Source organism: Zeugodacus cucurbitae, chromosome 2, assembly GCF_028554725.1.
Source record: "Zeugodacus cucurbitae isolate PBARC_wt_2022May chromosome 2, idZeuCucr1.2, whole genome shotgun sequence".
NCBI lineage: Eukaryota > Metazoa > Arthropoda > Insecta > Diptera > Tephritidae > Zeugodacus > Zeugodacus cucurbitae.
The window spans coordinates 18,119,976-18,147,077 of NC_071667.1; the positions used below are offsets into that span (position 1 = coordinate 18,119,976).

A 27,102-nucleotide genomic window follows, 5' to 3' on the forward strand; every position below is an offset into this window, starting at 1 on the left:
AAAGTACCAGGTAGCGCGCTACAAATTGTAACAAACTTACTACTAAGTAATATAGAGGCAGGTGTGCTGCACTGCGAGTTGGATGAAAAATTTTTGGCGACCCAAAAATCGCTACGAATGCGATGATATGCGAAATGAAAAAGAAGCAAAAGCTTTAGGAATTTTGTAATCAAATGTACATGACGCTGCCGCTCAGGTCAGCGCAATGCAGTTCAGTATCAACTAAGGTGAGATTGTGTGTCAATTTTTTTATTGCCGACTACTTTCAATATTTCCATTTTGGTGCAAGCTGCATTTCGCAGTTGAAAGGTTTGGCAGAATTTTTCGATTTGCTAGAGAGTAAGAGAGTAATGTCAAAGCGTCTAAAATAAGAAATTGATTTTTTTTTGTTAAAATAGAATTTCACTGTCGGCAGTATAACAAAGTGATACTTACAGACAGTTATGTAATTTATTACTCTACTTTATTTAACATATTTCTCGGTATTATTACTCACTAAATATATGATATATAATTTTACACTTCTAAGTATTTCCATCTCACTGCCATCATTATCTGATTTCTCACTCTCTCGCTTTATTATACCCTGAACAGGGTATATTAAGTTTGTCACGAAGTTTGTAACACCCAGAAGGAAGCGTCGGAGACCCTATAAAGTATATATATAAATGATCAGTATGTTGAACTGAGTCGATTTAGCCATGTCCGTCTGTCTGTATATATATGAACTAGTCCTTCAGTTTTTAAGATATCGTTTTGAAATTTTGCAGATGTTATTTTCTCATCAAGAAGCTGCTCATTTGTCGGAACTGCCGATATCGGACCACTATATCATAGGGCTGCCATACAAACTGAACGACCGGAATTAAGGGCTTGTATGGAAAACTTCCGCAGTTTACTACATATCTTCACGAAATTTGGTGTGAGTTATTGTTTATAGAAATAATTTAATCTCCGAAAAAAATGTTCAGATCGGTTGACTATAGCATATAGCTGCCATACAAACCGAACGATCGGAATCAATGGCTTGTATGGAAAATTTTCGCATTTGACGTGGTATCTTCAAGAAATTTGACATGGATTACTGCTTAAGGTAATAATATAATCTCCAAAGAAATTGTTCAGATCGGTTAACTATATAACCTTAATGTTTCTAGCAAACAACCCGGCTAAAAAGAATTAGTAAAATGTTTTCCTTTTTTAAATACTTTTCCTTACGTCTTTAGATTTGCTTAAACACATAGTTACTAAAAGAAATGCACCTGTGAAGGGTATGTTTGATTGGCTCATTTGTTTGATAAAAAAGCTACGATAGGTTTGATGCCTGATGGATTTAAAGTATGCTGTGTCGGATCTGAGATAGGGCTGGGCACTCACGGAGAAAGAGGAAAGTAGTTTCCTTATCCACGCCGAGTTCACAGCCGTTGCGAATGTTATTGTGTTCATCGCATGTTCTCCAAATTGCCAATGCCCCGTTATAGTAGCTGTAAGTCTGAAAATACTTCTTCTGGACCCTTGTTCTTATCCCAACATGTGACCATATCGGTATGGTTTTTGTATTTGATTGTATTTTTCTATCTATTCTCAGCTAATTGTTCAAATGATGAGTTCAGTTATCTCCTGATCGATCCTAGCGGACATGGTATTAACTCTGCTTAGGAACCGAGAAACCAGATCAAGTCTAATTGTTCAATTATACTGGATTATTCTGGAATTAGCCTTTGCCGACGACAAGGTCAGGAGTGCCGCATATCGACTTTTGGTTTATTAAAATCCGAAACAACTGTCGCTATTATGGATCGAGAGAAATGCACTACAGTTGACAAAGGTGTCAGAGAAAAACAATAAAGTCATAGTGTTCTTGGAACTAATCTTGTGATACCCGGGAAAATATATTAGGTTGCCAAATATCCCTTCCATTTGCAGAAGGCTGGATACATAAAAAAGCTTGATTTTTGGGTGCCGCCTGATTTGGCGCAAAAAAACCTTCTGGACCGAATCAACGCCTGCGATATGCTGCTGAAACGGAACGAACTCGACCCATTTTTGAAGCGGATGGTGACTAGACAGGAATAATAGATCACATACGACGATACCGTGGTCGAAGGCCGGTGAATCGTCCCAAACCGTGGTCCAGCCGGGATTGAACTATGAGCTCCTCTCATATGACCAGACGCTTAATTCTACCATGTACTGCGAACAACTGGACCGCTTGAAGCAGTCGATCGACCAGAAACCTCCAGAATTGGCCAACAGGAAAGGTGTAGTGTTCCACCAGAACAACGCAAGACCCCACGCTTCATTGATGACTCGTCAGAAGCTACGGGAGCACGGATGGGAAGTTTTATCGCATCCACCACATAGCCCGGACTTTGCGCCAAGTTATTCCCACCTGTTCCTGTCCATGGCGAACGCCCTTGGTAGTGTAAAGTTGAAAATGAGCAAATGTTACCTCTAAAGCTATTGTATATATCTACGAACCTTCGGACCCATTCAAGCATATTTGCAGACACATGTTCTATATATTTCTGTGTACTTGTGTTCAAATGAACTCAACCATGCTTAATGAAATGCTGTTTTGTCGCAGACAATTGTTGCAATTATATTAAATTTGTTCACTCATTAAGATTTGTGCGAATCATCATCTACATGCTCACCAACAACGCACCCATGTTGCCATGTTATTATGCGCTCTCTTGTAAACGAGTATTTTATTTGTTTATTATTATTTTTTTTTGTTTTTGCTAGAAGACATTTTTACTTGCATATTAATTTCTTCCACTTGGATAACAACTTTGATTTTCCAGTTTGCAAATGAAAACAGCACAGCGTTTTAAAGAAGCTTTATGAATGCCATGTGCTTTTTGTTGGTTTTCATTCGTTCTCTGTTTTGCCAATGCTCAACTGTTTGCTATTTCGCTAATATATTTTATATGAATATTTTGCTTAAACCATTATTTACTTGGAAATAACCCCAGTACAGTATTATATAACTGTTGTTTGTTGGAAGCAATGTCCTTCAGAATGTTGTGTCAGACTTGGTACACTCTCAAGTCTCAGAATACAATTTAAACAATACTCGGTAGTCATTGTGGTAGTGTCAAAGATTTCTTACTCACATATTTAGAATGGATCTGAAGGCCAAGGATCCAAGATTCAAGTTTTGTAATTATTATCGGAATAAAGAAGTGAGGTGTTGAGATTAAGATTATAACGCTTTGTCGAGTCTTAATATCTAATCAAGGGCAGTTATACGGGCTTCAAAAAGTAATGTCTCTTTAAGTCTATGTGTGGGAAACAGTCATACAACCTAATCTAACCTTTCTTAATGGTGGTGGATCCTGTTTTGCACCAAATTTCACTAAGAAGTAAGTAGTCTCCACGAGATTTATATAAATATTAGAGTGCAAAGGTTGGGATAATTGAATTCGAGGGTGATTGGTAGCTCTAGCATATTTTAACAACATATGGGGTCTAAGGCCCGCTTATGCGGTTGTGCGTAGGGCTTGGGACCCACCACATAAAACCGAAGTACCAATGAAAAATCTACGAAAGCCTCGGATGAGACACCCCCCTTTTGATGACGACCCCTGCAAACGTTTTAAGGATAATGATATAAGGGCATGCACCTGGAATGTCCGGACCCTTAATTGGGAAGGTGCCTCTGCCCAGCTGGTTGATGTCCTCATACGACTCAAGGCTGACATCACCGCCATCCAAGAAGTGCGATGGACGGGACAAGGACGGAAGAAGGTGGGTTCTTGTGACATCTACTACAGCGGCCATATAAAGGAGCGCAAATTTGGTGTTGGATTTGTGGTGGGAGAGAGACTCCGTCGCAGAGTCTTGGCATTCACCCCGGTGGATGAACGTCTTGCCACAATCCGCATCAAAGCGAGGTTCTTCAACATATCGTTGATTTGCGCCCACGCCCCAACGGAAGAGAAGGACGATGTGGCCAAAGATGCTTTCTATGAGCGCCTAGAACGCACCTATGAGTGCTGCCCCCGCCACGATGTAAAAGTCGTGCTTGGCGATTTTAACGCCAGGGTGGGTGAAGAAGGTGTCTTTGGCACAACAGTCGGAAAATTCAGCCTCCATGACGAAACATCGCCAAACGGCCTGAGGCTGATCGACTTCGCTGGGGCCCGAAATATGGTCGTCTGTAGTACCAGATTCCAGCATAAGAAAATACATCAAGCTACTTGGCTGTCTCCTGATCGAAACACGCGGAACCAAATCGATCACGTTGTGATAGACGGAAGACATGTCTCCTGTGTTTTAGACGTGCGTACGCTCCGAGGACCAAATATAGACTCGCACCATTATCTGGTCGCAGCGAAGATACGCACCCGCCTCTGTGCAGCAAAGAATGCCCGTCAACAAACACAAGGAAGGTTCGACGTCGAAAAGCTGCAATCGCAACAGACAGCCACGAAATACTCTACTCGACTTGCACTCCTTCTCTCTGAGAGCACTCATCAGCATCTCGGTATAAGGGAACTGTAGAACGGCATCTCAAACTCACTGCGTACCGCTGCAGCCGAAACAATTGGTTTTCGGCAACGACAAAAAACAAGCTGGTACGATGAGGAGTGCCGTCTCGCAGCGGAGAGAAAACAGACCGCCTACCTCGCAACGTTGCAAACGACCACAACACGTGCGGGGTGGGATAGATACCGAGAGCTGAAGAGGGAAGCGAGACGCATCTGCAGACAAAAAAAGAAAGAGGCCGAAATGCGTGAGTACGAAGAGCTTGAGAAGCTGGCAGACAGAGGGAATGCTCGAAAATTTTATGAAAAAATGAAGCGACTTAACGAAACCTTCGGAGTACCAAGACCGGAGCATCCTCATGTAGAGACCAAGGTGGTAATCTGGTAACCGATGTCCAGGGCATACTGGGATTAAGGAGGGAACACTTCTCCGACCTGCTGAATGGCAGTGAGAGTACGACATCAGGAGTTGGCGAACCCGATTCCCCAATCGATGACGATGGAATAGATGTTCCATTACCCGACCATGAAGAAATTCGAATAGCAATTACCCGCTTGAAGAACAACAAAGCAGCGGGGGCCGATAGATTACCGGCAGAACTATTCAAATACGGCGGCGATAAGGTGCATGCATCAGCTTCTTTGCAGAATATGGTCGGAAGAAAGCATGCCTGACGATTGGAATCTCAGTGTGCTCTGCCCAATCCATAAAAAGGGAGATCCCACAATCTGCGCCAATTACCGTGGGATCAGCCTCCTAAATATCGCATACAAGGTTCTATCGAGCGTACTGTGTGAAAGACTAAAGCCCACCGTCAACAAACTGATTGGACCTTATCAATGTGGCTTTAGACCTGGAAAATCGACAACTGACCAGATATTCACCATGCGCCAAATTTTGGAGAAGACCCGTGAAAAGAGGATCGACGCACACCACCTTTTTGTCGATTTTAAAGCTGCTTTCGACAGCAGCAATACGGCTGTGTAAATTGACGTTGAGCAACACCAAAAGCTCCGTCATGATTGGGAAGGACTTCTCCGAGCCGTTCGATACCAAATAAGGGTTCAGACAAGGTGACTCACTATCGTGCGACTTCTTTAACCTGATGCTGGAAAAAATTATAAGAGCTGCAGAGCTAAACCGAGAAGGTACAATCTTCTACAAGAGTGTACAGCTCCTGGCGTAGCAACAACCGCGCCGTTTGTTCTGCTTCTTCCCGCATGGATAAGGAGGCGAAGCGAATGGGTCTGGAGGTGAATGAGGACAAGACGAAATATCTCCTGTCATCAAACAAACAGTCGGCGCATTCGCGTCTTGGCTCCCACGTCACTGTTGACAGTCATAACTTCGAGGTCGTAGATAATTTCGTATACCTGGGAACCAGCATCAACAACACGAACAATGTCAGCCTCGAAATCCAGCGCAGAATAACTCTTGCCAACAGGTGCTACTTTGGACTGAGTAGGCAATTGAACAGTGAAGTCCTCTCTCGACGAACCAAAATCAAGCTCTACAAGTCGCTTATCATTCCCATCCTGCTTTACGGTGCAGAAGCTTGGACGATGTCAACATCAGATGAGACGGCACTAGGAGTTTTCGAGAGGAAAACTTTGCGTAAGATTTATGGTCCTCAGAACATTGGCAACGGCGAATACCGCAGACGATGGAACGATGAGCTGTACGAGTTATACGACGACATTGACATAGTTCAGCGAATAAAAAGACAGCGGCTACGCTGGCTAGGTCATGTTGTCTGAATGGATGAAAACACTCCACCCCTGAAATTGTTCGATGCAGTACCCGCCGGAGGAAGCCGAGGAAGGCCTCCACTCCGTTGGAGGGACCAGGTGGAGAGCGACCTGGTTACACTTGTGATCTCCAACTGGCGCCGAACTGCGAAGGAGAGAGAGAGGTGGCGCACTATCGTCAATTCGGCTATAAACGGCTAAACGGTTGCAACGCCAATCACATACATGGGGTCTAAGGAATCTAGACAGCCACTCGATAAAGAACTGGTAGATTCTCGGTACTTTATTTTCTATTATGTAGTAAGTAGTCTCCAAGAGATTTACATAAATATTAGAGTGCAAAGCTTTAGCATATTTTAACAAAGAATGGGACTGTCACTCGATACAGAACTGGCAGGTTCTCAGTACTTTATTTATTTTTATGAGTATCTTCCATCTATTGGATATTAAATCGCGCGAGCCAATGCTTAGCTCCTTGAATATTATCTTCTTTCTAAAATCTTCAACTATGCTTCCGACAAAGTTTTCTCCTGTTCTCGTAACCCAAGATACCATAGTTCCAAGACTTCTTTAGATGTCCGTAAGGGGAATTTTTGGACCATATTTTCTCTGCCAAGGGACAATTCCACTAATTTTAGCTGCTGTGACTGCTGTGATTACTGTAGCATCTTAAAACCTTTCCAGAATATGTGAGGTGTGGTCAAATATACAGTTTTTGGCTGTATAAAATCCAGATCTAGTTCGGTTATGTAGATTCAACTGTCATGGATCTTATAGTGAGTGACTTTCAATGTAACATTGTGTAGAATATGGAGGTTATATTGATTTTATTCCTCAAAGAAATAATCTTGTTTTGATCTAAATCTTGTTGTATTCATCAGAGGGTTAACAGCAACATGTATCAGCTCAAGCGTATTCCTTTAATAAATAGCCAGCGTATCGCATATGCAATAAAGTCGCTTGCTGCCGCATTCTTCCCTGCCACGGGTACCTTATGATTACTTTATGGCATTTGCTGACTGAGTGTGTCACAAGCGCGCGTTTTGCAACTGAACACATGAGCTCCAACGCGACCATACACACATACTACCGACACATACTGCTCGTACTTGTTGGAGACATTCATAAATGTATGTGTAAATTTGCCTTAGTCTTCTGCAACAGTCTGAACCACCGCTGCCACCAACAGCTGTGCGCTGTGGCTGTGGCATGCCGCTCTACTTCAAGCGACAAGCGTCAGCATTTCTTCTTTTTCTGTTTTTGCTCGTCAACTTCATCTTCGCAGTCAGGAGTCAGTTAACAGTTGGCGACCCAGCTGGCACAGTAGTGCATCTAAATATAAGAACCCAGATCAAAAACTGCGCCACAGCAGTGTTGGCTTTCTGAGCCACACATACACACACTCACACAAAGCCATCTACTCTGTCTTTCTATTTGCCTATCATGTGCTTCTCGTGCCATAAACTCTTACAAAATGTACGACTGTGTGTCCTTCTATGTATTTAGTATATATAGGCTATATATGTCTCTAAAATACTTTTTTTCTCATTGCCTGCAATTTGCATGCAATTCGCATTGTCGCACTTCATTTTTGAAGTTGCAAATTGTATGAGTTCATTGCAAGTGACCTCCAGTAATTCTACACTTTTCACTCATTTCTCATTATATTATTACGCTGAAAGAATTCTTACGCAAATCTTACCGTTTCATATTAAAATAAATCTGCTATCAATGATGGTGTCTTAATGTAGCATAACTCGTCTAAAATATTAAGTTAGGTTAGGTCTAAGTGTATGATTACGTTGAAGAGGATTGATGATTGATTCGTTAGTTGTTTTGAAGCCAAGATTTCTCACTAAAGTCAGATCACAGGATCAGATTGCAATATTCTATAGAGAGAAGCTGTCTGAATCCATATAATTGAGAATTGATAATGATTTCGGATTCTTCTCTGATCGAGCTTAAAAGTTCTCTCATGATACCAGAATTTATTAAGGTTTTCAAGGACTTAGTCTATTCATCGAATGCGGTCCACTCGTTATTTCTAAATATTGTTATTTCAAAAAATATCCTTCCCAAATTTTATGTATCCCACAAGTTATATTTGCTAGGGAGCTTCACTATTAACTCTTTGTTGAAAATCGATAGCTTCTGCTGTTATTGGATTGCATCATTTTAGTCACACGACACTTACACCGTAGCTTATCAACAGTTCGCACCTTTTTGTCACTCAAATGGATGCAATTTCTGGGATACAGTCTGTTCTACGAACCCTGGGGTCGTCTTAAACTATTTTGAGCCTTTTATATTTAAGCAACGCACATACAGAAAGGTTTCCATTTCCACGCCTTCTTTTCTTTATAGCAAATTCCTTTCTTTAAAGCGAATTGAAAGTTTTCTTGTTAAAGACCCGCCCATTTCACGCCTAATCTTCACAAAGTTAATGACATAGAATTCCAAAATTTCTTTCACTGCATAAGTACGACATTTGTTAGAGATATCCCGTTGCTTTTTTCGCGCTTAATGCTCGCCGGCAACGGAAACAGCTGTGCCACTTACTGGTTGCCACCATTTCGCTGCCCTCAACACTCGTAACTCCTAATTTACAAGGCAGCCACACCAGAGTCCGCAGCCCGTTTCGGAATGAGCAATATAGGTATCTGGCAGTCACAGACATTCGTGCATTACACCCACTCAATTGCACACACTTACCATGCCTGCATTGAACATTTGCCAGTCTCGCTGCATGCAACATTTGCAGAAAAAACGGAACTTTGCAACTTCAGCGCTTGGCCAAAGAGGGTCGGTCGCTCGGTCGGTCGGTCATTTGTGATATTCTCTATGTTTCATAAAAGCATGACAAATGACACAACAACTGCGTGCACCCGCCATGCAGCATGGCACGTAAAAACAACAACAACAACAGCGAAATGTTGCATGCACACACAGGAAACGGAAGCATTTTGCTCATTTGTACGTTTTCATTTAACTAAGTGCAATTAAGTTGCATAGTTGATATGCGTTATGTTGCGCAGAGTTGCATGGGTGAAAATGTATAGAAATAAAAAATAAATAAAAAAAAAATGAAAATAAAACGTAAACATTTTTGGTTTTGGGAAGAGGTGTGCTTTGCAAATAAGCATGAGTGCAACTAAATATTTTTTTTGCTGCAACAATCTGTTGCAAAGTCGTAAGTGTCAGTGCCAGCGGAGTGGCATTTTGTTTTTGCGACTGTCATTCCCCTTCAGAGTCTTACGCACACAAACATACACCGGTGTATACGTTTTATATTTTAATACTACACTAGTCCTCCAGGAGCTCTTTCCATTAATAGGCGACACCATAGCAACGTTTGTTGCCTACACCTGCAACAATTACGCTTGCACTGTTATATGTATATCAGCATAACTCACCTGTGTACAGTTAAACTTCATTTTTTGTGTAGTCGCTCTGTTGACTCTGCTCTGAAGGCCATTTAACAATTATAAAAAAGCATTGAGTACAGAGAGTGTGAGGAGTGGGGGAGCAATTAAATGTTGCGCAGTTAATGAACGAGACACTGAGACTTTGAAAGCAGAGAGAAAGATATGTATTATAAATAAATTTTCATCCCCACAGTTGTAGATTTACGTTTACCACATAAGAGTATTTAAAGTTCGGGCTTTTAACAGAAAGTCTGCGCCCTCGGATAAAATAAAACTCGGCAAAAAAATAAAAACTTTTAAGATTTTTAACTTTTAAAAATTATTTTAAATACTAATTTAATGGTATGTAGCAAACAGATTTGTATCAAAATTCTACCCCGGGTCGTAGCGCATGCTTTTAGATGAACTCTCTTATCTCAGTAACTTTTCTACCAATTTCAATCAAATGAATTTTATTATTTTAATATGATTATTTTCCTTTACAAAATCTCAACCACAAAACATAACTTTTCAAGCTTCTAACTAGGCGATGAAACATTTTAGGCCTTACGAATCGTGGAGCAAATTCTTGCTCATTCACATGGTCGCTACACTGAGAGGTAATCTACTTTCTCTCCACTGCGACGCGACAATCCTCGTCGTACCAGCTGTTCTTTTCGAACACTTTAAGAGCTGGAGTGTTTTTGTACATCCGTATAACATGACCTAGCCAGCGTAGCCGCTGTCTTTTTATTCGCTGGACTATGTCAATGTCGTCGTATAACTCGTACAGCTCATCGTTCCATCGTCTGCGGTATTCGCCGTTGCCAATGTTCAGAGGACCACACATCTTTCGCAAAATTTTCCTCTCGAAAACTCCTAGTGTCGTCTCATCTGATGTTGACATCGTCCAAATTTCTGCACCATAAAGCAGCACGGGAATGATGAGAGACTTGTAGAGTTTGGTTTTTGTTTGTCGAGAGAGGACTTTACTTTTCAATTGCCTACTTAGTCCATAGTAGCACCTGTTGGCAAGAGTGATTCTGCGTTGGATTTCCAGGCTGACATTGTTATTGCTGTTAATGCTGGTTCTCAGATAGACGAAACTATTTACTACTTCAAAGTTATGACTGTCGACAGGGACGTGTGAGCCAAGACGCAAGTGCGCTGACTGTTTGTTTGATGACAGGAGATATTTCGTCTTGTCCTCATTCACCACCAGACCCATACGCTTCGCTTCCTTATCCAGTCTGAAAAAAGCAGAACAAAGGCGTATGGTGAATATCTGGTGCATGGTGGATTTTCCAGGTCTAAAGCCACACTGATAAGATCCAATCAGTTTGTTAACGGTGGGCTTTAATCTTTCACACAGTACGCGCGATAGAACCTTGTAAGCGATGTTAAGGAGACTAATACCACGGCAATTGGCGCAGATTATAGGGTATCCCTTTTTATGTGTTGGGCAGAGCACACTGAGATTCCAATCGTCAGGCATGCTTTCTTCCGACCATATTCTACAAAGAAGCTGATACATGCACCTTATCAGTTCTTCGCCGCCGTATTTGAATAGCTCGGCCGGTAATCCATCGGCCCCGCCGATTTCTTGTTCTTGAAGCGGGTAATTGCTATTCGAATTTCTTCAAGGTAGGGTAATGGAACATCTATTCCATTGTCATTGATTGGGGAATCGGATTCGCCATCTCCTTGTGTTGTACTTTCACTGCCATTTATCAAGTCGGAGAAGTGTTCCCTCCACAAAGGGGGATGGGGTCATATGTAGAAGTTCACGCAAGTGAGGAAAGATTCCGATTGTTATTTGCTTGGGAGTGGCCAAGAACTATTCTTTTGCATATGACTCAAGGAGCTCACGACTTCCGGTATCCTCTGGATACCCAACGGACATCCGTTTGAAGGCGAGCTAAAGTGAGAAGGCGAAGCCCGCTTCTGCGGTTGTGCGTAAGGTTTGGGACCCACCAACGTCGTTGCTATAATTGTGAGCGTCATAGAAACGACGCGGTTGTTTGAAGGAATATTTGAAACTAAATGCATTCCACCGCTTTCTCGCGTCGGAAATTGTTGGCATTAATAAAATTGCATTTTTATATCTAAGAGTATATTTAAGATATGAAAGGTCTAAAAATTCAAAACGAAGAAAAAAATAGTACTCCAACAAGACGAGGAGTTAATAAACACCTACCCATGTCTCCTTTGGCTGGACCACTAGGTAGAGTAGTCAGATTAGCCAGAAGCAAGGCGCATGAGACGCTGGAAGTATAACATATTTTAGAAGAAAGTTAGGAGGACGCAGATGTCACCACTACTTCTTTTAAAAAATCAAATAAAGATGGAAGACTAACATTGTTGTACGTAAGTACAATAATTACAGTGATAACGTTGTTTAGAGTAAATAGAGAATAGCATAAAATCCATTAAGGACTGCTTTAAAAATTTGTCTCGTTACATAAGAAAGAAATTTTAATATGGGAAAAGAGCGCCTTAAAGTATACTATATAAAATATGTAGACAAATTTCGATAACTTATCTTAGGCGTTACGATATACTTCAAGAATACCAATTTAGGAACGAAACGACGATAAGAACGACGACGACTTAGAAACGATTATTAAAACGACAACGACAACGGGAATAGGGCCGAATATTGAACGTTAGAAGATCTAAACAAAACCTAAGTCACATTCTTTTTGTGACATCGCTTTCTGAATGAGAGCTTGCCATTCGAATCGAATTTAGATAATGGATGGTGGGGTTTTAGTCTTCCGGTCGGCCTGAAGAGTAGTTCTTTCTCTTTCTCATCTTAATCTGCATCAGCGGGAAGATAATCACCTTCATTCACCTCTATCGCAATTGTTTTTGATGCACTCGCTTTTGTTTTCCGCTGTTATTATTGTTATTTTATACTACCAGTGCCGGTACTGTAAGAAACTCCAACGATTTCCTTTTAGTCTTAAAGTTCCAAATACAGACGTAGTATTGTTGTTCTGTTTCGGGTGTTCAAAACGCTGCAATTTTACATAAACACATAAATTCCAGAGGCTCCACTTACATCTTTCTTATTTCGAAAGTACACTTTCTTATGTCATTCTTATTCTTGAGCTGCTCTTGCGCTTCGGCATTAATTCTTACTCCTTTCACTTCCACGAGAATGTTCAAGTTCTTCTTGAACTTCGACCACAACTTTTGGTTTTATAATTTACAACAAAAGAAATTTTATGTGGCAAGCAGCTGTTGCGCCGGTTGCATGCTGCTTCGTAAGTTTTTAGCTCGTCCGCTTGCTCTCTCACGCTTCTCAGTCGTCGACAATTTTACGAGCAACTTAGAAGCTCATATTTTTAATTCGCTTGTCTATTTGCTACACCAACTCTTGTTTGCCGTATATTAACTGACATTCCGCTCTTCATGCGGCAATTTTGCAGTGAAAATATATTCACCTAAATTTTCAGTTAATTTCTGTATAACCTCGTCTGGGTGCGCGCTCGTCCGCTGAGTAAATGAAGCTGAAAAATCCCAGCGAACTTCCTTGATAAATTTTTAACTCACTCAGTTCCCTCCCGTCTCAGATTGAATGTGTCGTCAAGCGACAAATCGCACAGCCAGCCAACGAGCCACGTATGTCGTCAGTCAGTTAACTTCAGTCAGACTATTGAATTCGGTTGGGCATTGGACCAAATATACATATGTTCTAGTGATTTTTTTGGCGGTATGTTTTTGTATTAATACATATATGCATTTATATGGTATATGATTGCGTGTATGTTCATGTATTAGCTTGTGCGTATCTATTCCAAATTCACTCACCCCGCACACACAATCTAATCTACAAGTAGTTATACCAATTTCCGGTTCGCTGCATTTTGCGTATGTGTCTCGTACCAGCTGTGGGTTATTTACTCTGTTTTGGCTTGACTTTAGTTACAGCGAATGTGTAAATGCGATAACCCGGCAGGGAAATGCTATATGAAACACTTTCAGTCGTTGCTGAAAGCCTCAGTTGTCTCCTATTGAACTCCCATATATCTAAATCAGTACTAGAACTTCACACCGCTGGAAAACAAGGTACCTATATATAAAGCTTGAAAGCTTATTTTACAGTCAAGTTACAGTCAAGTTTTACAGTTCGGAATGGTCATACACCGAAAATATTTGATCCAGAGCCAATAGAATGCAAGTACTTCGCCGTATAAGCTTTGATATTATTTTAAATGCATTACTTACTAATTCTGAAGACACAATATCGTTGTTAGGCATTTCTCTTTCTCTATTTTATACAAGTTATTAAGATAAGACAAATACTGGTACAAATTTGGTAGCTTTGATATCCGAAGATCAGTTTTTTTCCATTCATTCATTCAATAAAAGTCTGTACGTTTTTAGTGCAAAGTACCTGAGGTCTGTCGACTATTGACTTACGCTTAAACTTACAAAATCGTAAAGAAATTTCCATATTGATTCTAGAACCTAAGCGTTGTGGGACAACGACTAATTTATATCAAGAAACAATGAAGAGAAAGAGCACAGATATTCACTTCGAAACCAAATTTATGTTGAAATCGAAGCTAAATCGTTAACTAGTCTATGCTAGTCTATACTCTTCTAGTGGCCATTATTACTCTAATAGAGTATTTCCAGTGCTGCTCTTTAACCTCAATTGGAAGTGGTATGGATTTGTTTTGCAACGTGCGTATAATACAGTGCATAATTTTAGCTAAATCTTTCCTAGGGGGATTGTATAAGCAGTACATACATACATACGTGCATTTTGTATTTATGTATTTGCACATGCAAGCATTTTTCATTTATCTATTTTTGTTGCTTTGCTAATTCTTTCTTTGTTTTTGTTGGTTGAAAAAAAGTGCGTACAAACATTTGTTGTTTTTGATTTTTTGTTTATTTTTTTTTTTTGCTTCGGTTGAGTGCACAAAATGTTTCTAAAAGCATTCAGTAACAGTTAAAGAACTCGCGCGTCCATTTCATACGAGTACAGACATACAGATGTTTGTATATTTCAAAATACATATGAAAAAACATACGAGTGTTTTTGGTGGCGCTCACTTTCCAACAATACAGATCCCCATGGTATTTACTCAGCTTTTTCATTAACCTTATGCATTAACATATATGTATGTATGTATGTGATTGGCGTTGCAACCGTTTAGCCGGTTATAGCCGAATCGACGATAGTGCGCCACCTCTCTCTCTCCTTCGCAGTTCGGCGCCAGTTGGAGAACCCAAGTGTAAACAGGTCGCTCTCCACCTGGTCCCTCCAACGGAGTGGAGGTCTTCCCCTTCCTCGACTTCCTCCGGCGGGTACTGCATCGAACACTTTCAGGGCTGGAGTGCTTTCGTCCATTCGGACAACATGACCTAGCCAGCGTAGCCGCTGTCTTCCGCTGTCTAAAGCAGGACGGGAATGATAAGCGACTTGTAGAGCTTGATTTTGGTTCGTCGAGAGAGGACTTTACTGTTCAATTGCCTACTCAGTCCAAAGTAGCACCTGTTGGCAAGAGTTATTCTGCGCTGGATTTCGAGGCTGACATTGTTCGTGTTGTTGATGCTGGTTCCCAGGTATACGAAATTATCTACGACCTCGAAGTTATGACTGTCAACAGTGACGTGGGAGCCAAGACGCGAATGCGCCGACTGTTTGTTTGATGACAGGAGATATTTCGTCTTGTACATATATATATATATATGTGTATTCGGATGTATGTATGCATATAAATAAATAAATTTGCAAAACGATTCATCATTTCATTTCACAAGTCGTTTCAATAGCATTTAATTAGTTCGATTTTGGGTGGTATACACATGCATACGAGTATACGAATATTATAGATACAAAAAATATTGCTTTGATAATATTTCATGAAATGAAATTTTGATATAGTATTTGGAAGCAAGTTAGTGCGTTGCATATAAGTTATCTACTTGTATGTGTTTATGAATCCAGTAGATCTAACCTCGATTTGATTTTCTTTTCACGGAGTCTTCAGAACTCGCGGATGTTTCAATTAGAACTAACGATTATGAAAACAAATGATTTCCATACAATAAGAGAAGACGCTACATAAATCACTTCGGATGTTGCAATTATTACTTTAAAGAGATCATCGAGGCTGTTCTATTTGAATATAGTAATAAATAAGTGAAATTATTACACTTAAAAAACAGAGTTCAAATTCGTGAAAAGTCTGTCGCATCCGAAGTCCGGTCAGTGTAGTTCTATAAGTCGTCGACGTATTTCAGGATGGTACTCTTCATGCTCTGGGATGCGGCTTGGCTTTCAGCAAGTGACTGCAAGGACAACAGAAATTCTTCGGAGGTCATTTCGTTGTGCTGTTTCACAGGCAGGGTCTTAGTATGTAGGTGCTCGACCGGTGACATAAATAGGCAACAAGTGGCTGTCAGGATAGCGTTTGTCCTTACCCCATGTACTGCCTAGCGACTTAAAGATCTTGTTGCGGCTCTGTACATTGGTAACAATGGCAGTCGTATGGGGTGTGAAAGAGTGTAGGCTATCCAGCGTAACACCCAAAATTTTGACATTATTGACAGTCGGATTTTAATGTAATCGATATAAATGTTAAGGTCTAAACTGTACTCCTTCGTCCAATTGGTGAATAGGGTCGCTGTAGATTTGGTAAGGGAGAGTTTTAGGCTTCTATCAGTGAAGAAGAACATGTCATCGATTCCTTACAGCTAGAGCTGCCTGAAATAAAGGGTGATTTTTTAAGAGCTTTATAACTTTAAAAAAAAAAAAAAACGCATAAAATTTGCAAAATCTCATCGGTTCTTTATTTGAAACGTTAGATTGGTTCATGACATTTACTTTTTGAAGATAATTTCATTTAAATGTTGACCGCGGCTGCGTCTTAGGTGGTCCATTCGGAAAGTCCAATTTTGGGCAACTTTTTCGAGCATTTCGGCCGGAATAGCCCGAATTTCTTCGGAAATGTTGTCTTCCAAAGCTGGAATAGTTGCTGGCTTATTTCTGTAGACTTTAGACTTGACGTAGCCCCACAAAAAATAGTCTAAAGGCGTTAAATCGCATGATCTTGGTGGCCAACTTACGGGTCCATTTCTTGAGATGAATTGTTCTCCGAAGTTTTCCCTCAAAATGGCCATAGAATCGCGAGCTGTGTGGCATGTAGCGCCATCTTGTTGAAACCACATGTCAACCAAGTTCAGTTCTTCCATTTTTGGCAACAAAAAGTTTGTTAGCATCGAACGATAGCGATCGCCATTCACCGTAACGTTGCGTCCAACAGCATCTTTGAAAAAATACGGTCCAATGATTCCACCAGCGTACAAACCACACCAAACAGTGCATTTTTCGGGATGCATGGGCAGTTCTTGAACGGCTTCTGGTTGCTCTTCACCCCAAATGCGGCAATTTTGCTTATTTACGTAGCCATTCAACCAGAAATGAGCCTCATCGCTGAACAAAATTTGTCGATAAAAAAGCGGATTTTCTGCCAACTTTTCTAGGGCCCATTCACTGAAAATTCGACGTTGTGGCAGATCGTTCGGCTTCAGTTCTTGCACGAGCTGTATTTTATACGGTTTTACACCAAGATCTTTGCGTAAAATCTTCCATGTGGTCGAATAACACAAACCCAATTGCTGCGAACGGCGACGAATCGACATTTCACGGTCTTCAGCCACACTCTCAGAAACAGACGCAATATTCTCTTCTGTACGCACTGTACGCATTCGTGTGGTTGGTTTAATGTCCAATAAAGTAAACTGAGTGCGAAACTTGGTCACAATCGCATTAATTGTTTGCTCACTTGGTCGATTATGTAGACCATAAATCGGACGTAAAGCGCGAAACACATTTCGAACCGAACACTGATTTTGGTAATAAAATTCAATGATTTGCAAGCGTTGCTCGTTAGTAAGTCTATTCATGATGAAATGTCAAAGCATACTGAGCATCTTTCTCTTTGACACCATGTCTGAAATCCCACGTGATCTGTCAAATACTAATGCATGAAAATCCTAACCTCAAAAAAATCACCCGTTATTATTTATATAATATCATTTATATCTGAAAGTGTTGAGGCGATCTATAGCATCACGGTGGCATTTAAGCAAAATAAGAAAAAGGTTTTAAGTTGCACATATTTAGCGAATGACCCACGTAGATGGTAGAAATATCTGAATCACATTTTATAGCAATTAAGTTGGCAAGCTAGTAATCATCATATACGAATATAAGTGTATATACACATTTACTACATATGTCCGCATGTCTTTGATTCGATAACTTAAAGTATTAACGTAACATTGGAGCATTTTCCTTACAATTTAATTGAACTGCTGTCTGCTTGTCCGTCCTTCACAGCAATCATTCATGTGTGCGGTCTTCCCAAACACATACACCTACAAGTCACACACGGACCTAGAACATATGTATGTACGTATGTAAGTATTAGCACTTTAAGGCGTGCCTGTTTTATTAAGCGTGAAATAATATAGTCGCATAAACTTTATGCTTTCAGTTCATTCATACTCATTTCTGTTTCTGTTTCGCGTTCGTACGCTTTGTGCACGCATTGTTATTGTTATTGTAACGCTCCTCAATTTCGCTAAATGTTACTTGATTTTATTTTTTTTTTATAAGTTTTTTTAGTCATTGCAAGAAGAAATCTTCTCGCATGTCTACCACTTAACCGAAAATGGTTTGTCAGGGTCTATGCGTTGCCCCAACCCTTTCCTGGCCAGCCGTGTAGCAGTTAGTCAGTCAGTCACTTAAGAGCCACACAGCCGGGGCAATCAACCCGCATTTTCCGCCACTTTTCGCTGTTTTGTTGCGTGAAAATTCGTAATGAACGCATTGAAGCGTTAAAGCAGCAACAATTTGACAAATTCTTTTTTAGTGTTTCCCATTGTGTGTTTTTTTCATTTTATTTCTATTCTTTTTTTCTTGTTGGTTCATTGCTTTTGCGAGTGTGACGCACGCAAGTGTGTCTTTTGGGCAGAGACAATCTCCTGGAGTATGTGAAAAACATTTAATTACACAATTTTCGACAGATTTTGCCTTTCGGAATGCAGTTAACAAATTATAGGGTAATTTTTGGGTGGTAAATTTGAGTAGAAAGTAAATAGCAAATGGTAGTGAATTTTGTGGTTGCTATATTTTTGGGATTTTTCCGAAAAATGAGTACATTCTTTAATGATATTATTTCACATACTTTCACCTTTCACAAAAATTACATCCAAATATGCCCCTCCCTAGTGTGATCCTCAGAACAAAATACTAATTTCATAACTTTATTTATGGCTTTGTAATGACACTTTATAGGTTTTCGGTTTTCGCCATTTTGTGAGCGTGGCAGTGGTCCGATTTCGCCCTTCAAAAGCAACCTTCCTCAAGAAACACGTGTTGGTACCATTTCATTACGATATCTTAATTTTTACGACTTACAAAAACCGCTATGTGAACAAAACTATAATACTCTCTTTGCAACATGTTGAGAGAGTATAAAAAAACCTTGTTTTTATCAATTCATTTTGCTTTCAGGTTTTTAAGAATTTTCGAACACTTTCGAGCTACTTTTTTGGTTTCTGAAATTTACTAAATATTTTCTGAACAAATTTGGATCGTTATTAAGTTCATTTAATACTGCCTTCGTGGTAATCTCGAGATAGATCTTCTAATCTATGATTTTGGGGAAACATTTCTATGATATACATAAATGTATTTCTATACTTTTTAAATGACTGTATTAGAATATTAGCCTAACATAACTCGAACTTTTATAACTCGAAGATCTCCATAACTCGAACTCTTGAATAGGATCCATAAATCGAACTTTTCGACAGGTCATAATACAAAATTTAAAATTTTACTATCAAGGAACAATTTTAAAGGAGTCCCTATATTCGTATGGAGGCGAACAAAAAAATGATATCGCACTTATAGATTTCATAAATCGTGTAACAAAGGCATGAGATTTTTGAAAAATGTATGTTTTAATGAAAATTTCTATATCTTGAAGTCACTCTAACTCGAGGTTTTTTTTGTGGATTATGGTGATTCGAGTTAGAGAAGTTCCACTGTATTAAAAAAAATTCAAGAAGATTTTATCGAAATTTTAATATTTTTGAAAAATGTCTGCCAAAATTCCAATTTTTACTTTTATTTGTCTTTCCTTCGCTCAAGCACGAGTTTATGGTCTTAACTAAAGCACTTATTTTCGTTTTTTAATTTTAAATGATTCTGTCTTTAGTTATGCTGACAACGCCGGCGCACCTTTTTTCCAAGGGGTCACCGGAAATGACGTCACAACGGAGGAGCTTTAGTTTTTTTTTTGAAAATTTCAGAAATTATTCTTTAAATATGTATCTAAATAAATAATTCTTACATAGAACAAATATATTGAAAACAAGGTTTTTTTACCCGTCGAAGCCCATGTACCCCTTAAATGAAGTGAATAGTTATGTGCGAAGGCTGCATTGGCTGCACCAAGATTTAATTTTATTTTATTCCAACTATATTGATTTGTTTTTAGATTAACAATTTTTCCTAATCTCAATATTTCTATAAGGAAATCATAACCTTAAAATCCAAAAATCTTAAAAAAATCCAATAAATATTTCATAAGCATGAAAAGTTAATCAGAATAAAATAAAGCATCCCAAAAGTTGAAGAAATTTGGTCTCCACTAATTGTTCTTTCCATAAATATTATACGCAACATCTTAAATGTTGCTTCAGACACAATGTTGCTGAGTATTCCCACGCCACAGTTTGACTCGGAATTGAGTGAGAACCGGCGAATAAACCAGTTTTCGTGGAATGGGCGCGTGCTGCACATGTGAAGTCAAACGTAAACACAACATGTTCGAAGTCAATAGCGTGCAACATACGACTGCAGCAAAATTAGCAGTATCTAGAATTCAGTTTGAATGTAGAAATTAAATTTTGCTGCTTAAATTAATTTTAATTTTAAACTAAAATGTATGTATTTTCACCATTTCAGATTTTTTTTTTTTAATATTTTTATTTGCACTTTCTTCCCTTTAAAATTTTTATATAGAGGCACATTTATGTATAGGTATGTCTAACAGCTTTATTAAGTAACCCTTAAATGCCGTCACAGCGCTCCACTGTTCATAACAGCCAAGAGAGCATTGCAAGTGAAACACCGCACAGTTCCGCTCACTGTTAAATCTGTTACTCAGCTACTGTACGTAACAAACAGCTGTTAAGCACAACGAATTCGGTACATTTCATTTCACAGCGTCCTTAAATGCAATGTTCGGTAATAATTCATAAAGGCGTTGCTAGTAGGTCACTAACGGATGCGTTGCATAGTCGTTATGGCATTGGCTTTCCTTAAAGTAATTGATATTAGAAGAATATTTTTTTAATATTAAATATTTCTTGATAAATAATATTAAATATAAATATTGTGACACTCTATGGACAATTCAAATATTTCTTAAAAAAAAATTTTTGTGAAAAATTCGAAATTTTTTTGATTAACAAAAAAGAACACACTTCACTTTTTAGTTGTAGTTTTCTATATAAAATATATGCGTACTTGTAGAAGCCCCGTTGTCATTCTCTCAATTATATTGTTTACTCAAGGACGAATGCGTATAATAGAAAGACCGATAATAGAGTAAATGTTAATTAATTCAAATTACAGTGAATTGAGACAGTTTTTAAATATTATTCGAAGGTCCTTCAAAAAAGATTCTAAATTTGTTTAATTATTAAACATCAAGTGGTATGAAATGAGACTAATAATATTCCTAATTGTCAAAGGAAAATCGAAGCCAATGCCAAATTAACTCAATGAAATACACTGTTAACTCGAAGATCTTTTGTGGATTATAGTGATTCGAGTTAGAGAAGTTAAATTGTAATTTTTAGAAAAGTTTAGTATTGTTTGTACAGCTTAAGAAGCTATTTTTAATGATTAAAAACTGTGTCAGTAATGTCTAACTGTTGATGGAAGCAGTGTCAGTGAGCAAATTCGATATTTGAAAGATATAAATTTCCATAGCAGGTCAAATTGGAAAAGAAAACAAGTAAGGAAGGACTAAGTTCGCGTATAACAGAACAGTTTATACTCTCGCAATTTATTTATTCAATTTTATTAGTATAACACACAATTTGACTCACATATTCGGCATATATATGGTAACAAGTGCATTGAAAGTTGGAAATCCTAATATTAGGTATATGGAAGCTAGGAGAAGTTATGACCCGATTTCACTAATTTTTGGCACGCACGCGAATATAATTCCCTTTGGATTTCTCCAAAATATTTCTTTGTTGCGAGGGTATAAAAATTAATTTTAAGTAATTAAATTTAAAAAAAATTGTCTCTACTTTACTTGAATGATCTACATTTACAAAAATTAAATATGAAAGGTGACTAACTAAAAGCAGTATGGTTCTCAAAAACACTTCCTAAAGTTCCTCTAACTGGAGAAAGATTCTTAATTTGTATTTTGTCTGAGAAAAAAAATGAGATCATCAAGATTGAATTTATTTTTTATTATTTAATTTCAAAAATTCAATATTTTCATTATATCTTCCTTGTCATAATGTTTTCGTTTTTATATTTGTATGTCAATTCCTGACCTAACCCAGCTATATGTTGTTTATTACTGTTGCAAAGAACCACCCACTGATTCATGAATAGTGCACGCGCAAGAAAATCGCTGTTAAAACTAAACTAAACTTACAACCGGCAATATAGCACCGTTATCAGTGAATGTTAAATATAACCTACACTAACATCCAACCCAATGCAGTCAAGAATTAAATAGCCGAATGTTAGAACGCACTCTCTAAGCGACTGTTGCGCCCGCACTGCTGTTAACCACCCACAACAACGCGTTGCACACTGTTAAACAAACACACAACAACATGAAACAAAACCGACAAGTCACGATTGCATTGCACGCTTCGTAGCCGTTAAGTGCAAGCTGAGAGCACATCATTAACATACGCTATTAGCTAAGTTGTCAACTGTATAGCTATGCCGTAAACTCTCTAGCTATGCTGTTAGCTCCATCATAGACATAACAAGCTCTGCAAGCGTCTAACATAAGCCGACCTGAGACAACCTGCCAACCTATGCATTGTTCGGTTTCAGTTTCAGTTCATTCCGGGTATTCGTGCAGACTGGTGGTCGAATAATTAATTAGCGCACGGTGTGACGGCCTCGTACCAATCGACATATAGGCCACAAATACTAAATACCAGCTCATATGTAGTGTGTATGGCAAACGAAGAAAAATAATTATGTTAAAAAAGTTATCAATAAAAAATATTTAACAACTGAGTTGGAAAGTATAGAGTGTAAACAGTATTTTGTGTTATCATTTAAACGCTTTAATTCGTAGTGAAATCAAAACCAAGAATGTACTGTTTGTTCGTGCGCCGTTACAGTTGTGGCGTGTGAGCGCGTGTGTTTGTTGTTGCAGCAAAAACATTACGTCGTGTTTTTTTTTAATAATTTATATTTTATTTAAAAAAAGAAGTATGCGCATGTATAACGGTAAATAATCGAAAATCAAAAATTGTGCAAAATTTGCCAATTGCCAACTGCCATTCAAGCAGAACGTTGCGAGTTGCGGATTAACGGGCGCTTACGCGTTTTATAATTGTGTACATTCGTTGCGCGCGGCGTACCGTTTGAGCGGTTGTTGTGCGGGTGTGTGTGTGCGTGTTTATGATAATCGACTTTGGCTTCGTTGCGAAATCAAATAATCGAAATTAAAGCACCGTGGCAAGTGAGAAGTAAGTAAAAATTAGCAGCTGAAGTACATATAGCGTTTGTTTATAACTGTTTTGAAAGAACGCTGAAACGCCTAAATGTAGGTTGAGTTTTGTACTGTACCCAATGCAGTTGGTTTCACTTTTTTGCTTTTTGAGAATCTATGTGTGTGTGTGCTTGTGCGCCCATTTAACTAAGATATATGTGTGATATCCGCTTGCTGACAGTTAACGGTAATAATAACAAATGCATATATAAATTCTATATAAAGGGTGATTTTTTAAGAGCTTGATAACTTTTTAAAAAAAAAAAACGCATAAAATTTGCAAAATCTCATCGGTTCTTTATTTGAAACGTTAGATTGGTTCATGACATTTACTTTTTGAAGATAATTTCATTTAAATGTTGACCGCGGCTGCGTCTTAGGTGGTCAATTCGGAAAGTTCAATTTTGGGCAACTTTTTCGAGCATTTCGGCCGGAATAGCCCGAATTTCTTCGGAAATGTTGTCTTCCAAAGCTGGAATAGTTGCTGGCTTATTTCTGTAGACTTTAGACTTGACGTAGCCCCACAAAAAATAGTCTAAAGGCGTTAAATCGCATGATCTTGGTGGCCAACTTACGGGTCCATTTCTTGAGATGAATTGTTCTCCGAAGTTTTCCCTCAAAATGGCCATAGAATCGCGAGCTGTGTGGCATGTAGCGCCATCTTGTTGAAACCACATGTCAACCGAGTTCAGTTCTTCCATTTTTGGCAACAAAAAGTTTGTTAGCATCGAACGATAGCGATCGCCATTCACCGTAACGTTGCGTCCAACAGCATCTTTGAAAAAATACGGTCCAATGATTCCACCAGCGTACAAACCACACCAAACAGTGCATTTTTCGGGATGCATGGGCAGTTCTTGAACGGCTTCTGGTTGCTCTTCACCCCAAATGCGGCAATTTTGCTTATTTACGTAGCCATTCAACCAGAAATGAGCCTCATCGCTGAACAAAATTTGTCGATAAAAAAGCGGATTTTCTGCCAACTTTTCTAGGGCCCATTCACTGAAAATTCGACGTTAGCTCGTTAGTAAGTCTATTCATGATGAAATGTCAAAGCATACTGAGCATCTTTCTCTTTGACACCATGTCTGAAATCCCACGTGATCTGTCAAATACTAATGCATGAAAATCCTAACCTCAAAAAAATCACCCGTTATAAATATAATCCTCAAACATATGCGTATACTGTGATTTTTTGTCTTCAATAACAGAAATTGCATGGAAAATCTTTCGAAAATTTAAGCTAAAGTTGTCTTGAATATTCCAATAAATAAATAATAATGATAATAAAAAAAGTGTTCTGTACTAAATTAACTTTTTAATCGTTCCTTTGTGCATCGTTTTACCTCAAACAAGCATCGGAAATTGTGTTGAATAAAATTGGTGTTACATCAAAACTAACTAAACGGACATTATACAGCGGCATGCCCAATAAATTATAAGGTGAGTTCGTTGTCGTTTTAAATAAAAAAAAATAAATTATAAATTATAGAAATTTTTCCGAATAATTTTCTGTAGATTTTTTAAGATAAGTGAATTTGAGTAAATTAAATTTGTAATAATACTAAAGAAACCTCTAAATATTTTCCTGCTCCAATTATCTTTAAGTTTTATTCCTATGAAAAACCCTTTCATATATAATTTTCACTAAAAATAATTTTTTTTGTATTCTTAGAGAAAAAATTTTGATATTTTAACTTATTTTAGTTTCATTTGATTATTTTTTACGCTCCATCTGCCATTTCATACTGTTTTTATCAACATCATCATCATCATTTGGCTTTACAGCTCGCTGTGAGCCCTGCCCTGCTGAACAATACGCCTACAAACTACTCTGTCTTTTACAGTCTCTCTCTCCAGTTTTCCAGTCGGAGCTTCTTCAGTTCTTCATTTAACTTCCATCTTGATCTTGATCTTCCTCTTGCTCTGCCGTTGAATGCTTTCGCGTCCATTACCTTATTTTGGGCTCTTGAATCATCTATTCTTGTAATATGTCCTTTCTATCTTATTCGTTACGTTTTAGTAAATCGCAATTAAACGTTTTCGCCCTGAATTAGCTGGTTAAGTTCGCTATCCTATCTTATACTCGTTTTAATCATTCAACCATTTGAGTACCATATATTGTGTGTAACTGAGTTTGTGAATAGTTTAAAAATCGGCCACGACAAATATATGTATAACTAATTGTTAATAATTAATTATGAAAGATTTCTGTTGAAGCATACCCCTCTGTCGTTTGGATACAGCACACATTTTGCAAGAAGTTCTGCGAAATTTCTATTTAATCTAAATAGAATGTATCCATTTATAAGTAAGAGGTGTGTTCAAAAAATTATGGAAATTATAAAAAAATTTAATTTAAAGGTTTGCAGAGTCCTATTTTATTCATAATGTTGATATACCCCAGTCAAATAATTATATGTGCATTTCTGCTTATGTTTATATGTCTTATTCACTGTTATTTTTTTGGAATTCGGTAAATGTGGAATAAAAGGTTGATATGTTACCGTTACTATGCAACGAAAATTGTTTCATACTTTTCTCGTTCGTTGTACAGTTACATTAAGAATGTGCTTGTGATTTGGATATTGCATAGTAAATATTTATATGTGCAAAATCAGTTTAGTGGATCTTTCTTACTGATAGTGTCGCAGCAAAAATTTGTTTTCAAAATTATTGTAGATGCACTAACTTAATTAATTATTAAAAATTTGATTACATTTATTTAACTTTAAGCCTAAAATTCCTCGTGGTACTAGTTTATCACCCGAGGAACAAGTAATAATCATAGGAACGCATGAAAACGGTTCCAAAATGGCTCTAGACCAAAACGATATCGGAACTGTATCTCAAAATTTCTTAAAAACCCCACTAATTATGGTATAGTGCGACGCAGCGGACGCAAAACAACATTGATGAGCGGTTCGAAAAGATGATTCGACGGCTAGTAGTTGCGGACTTGATAAGCAGCGATCAAATATGGACCTAGTTAAGACAGAAAATCACAATAAATATAATTTTTCCAATTATACATAAAAATCAGTTTCTGAAGCACACCTCCATGGCACCTAAACCAACGCTGAAGAAAGACACAATAAAGCACATTTGAGGTTTGCAAATAAATACCATTTCTGTGCCGATGAGTGATAGAATACAGCAAGAAATATTAGAGAGATTCGCACCAGGAACGAGGGTCCTACTACAAGTGCTATTTTGGAAGCGGTACCTTGACTTCATGGGCTGCATTTTGCTACTGTGGAAAGCTATCTACATGTTTTATATTCACTCAAATGAATGCTAATATCAATGTATCAATATCAATCTTTAACGACCGGAAAATTCCGGTATTACAATGTGCAGCATTGAGTTCGAACCTAAATCCTATTGAGGATCTCTGGGGGGAACCTCTCTGCTCCTGTTTTACAAAACGGAAAGCAGTTTGAGTCAGTACGTCACCTTTAATTAGCCATAAAGCCAGAATTTGCCAATATTTACATAACTATTCTACAGTCAGTAGTTAATTCTCTGATTAAGCGGCTTAATTTCTTTTTAAAATATAAGGACAATTTTACATACTATTAAAATAAACATTTCTTTCAGTTAAACTCAAATGTATAGGCTTTTCTGGTAAAAACAGTAAAATGCACA

General features: G+C 38.3%; 1 protein-coding gene across 3 annotated transcripts in view; it reads left to right on the plus strand.

Annotated features, from left to right (window-relative positions):
* Window positions 1–22,780: 22,780 nt before the first annotated feature.
* Window positions 22,781–27,102, plus strand: part of LOC105217589 (kin of IRRE-like protein 2) — a 392,862-nt gene continuing 388,540 nt past the window's right edge. For all 3 annotated transcript variants that reach the window (XM_054225738.1, XM_054225739.1, XM_054225740.1), the window contains exon 1: window positions 22,781–23,431. The gene's annotated coding sequence lies outside the window, so the exon portion shown is untranslated. The remainder of the gene's footprint in view (window positions 23,432–27,102) is intronic.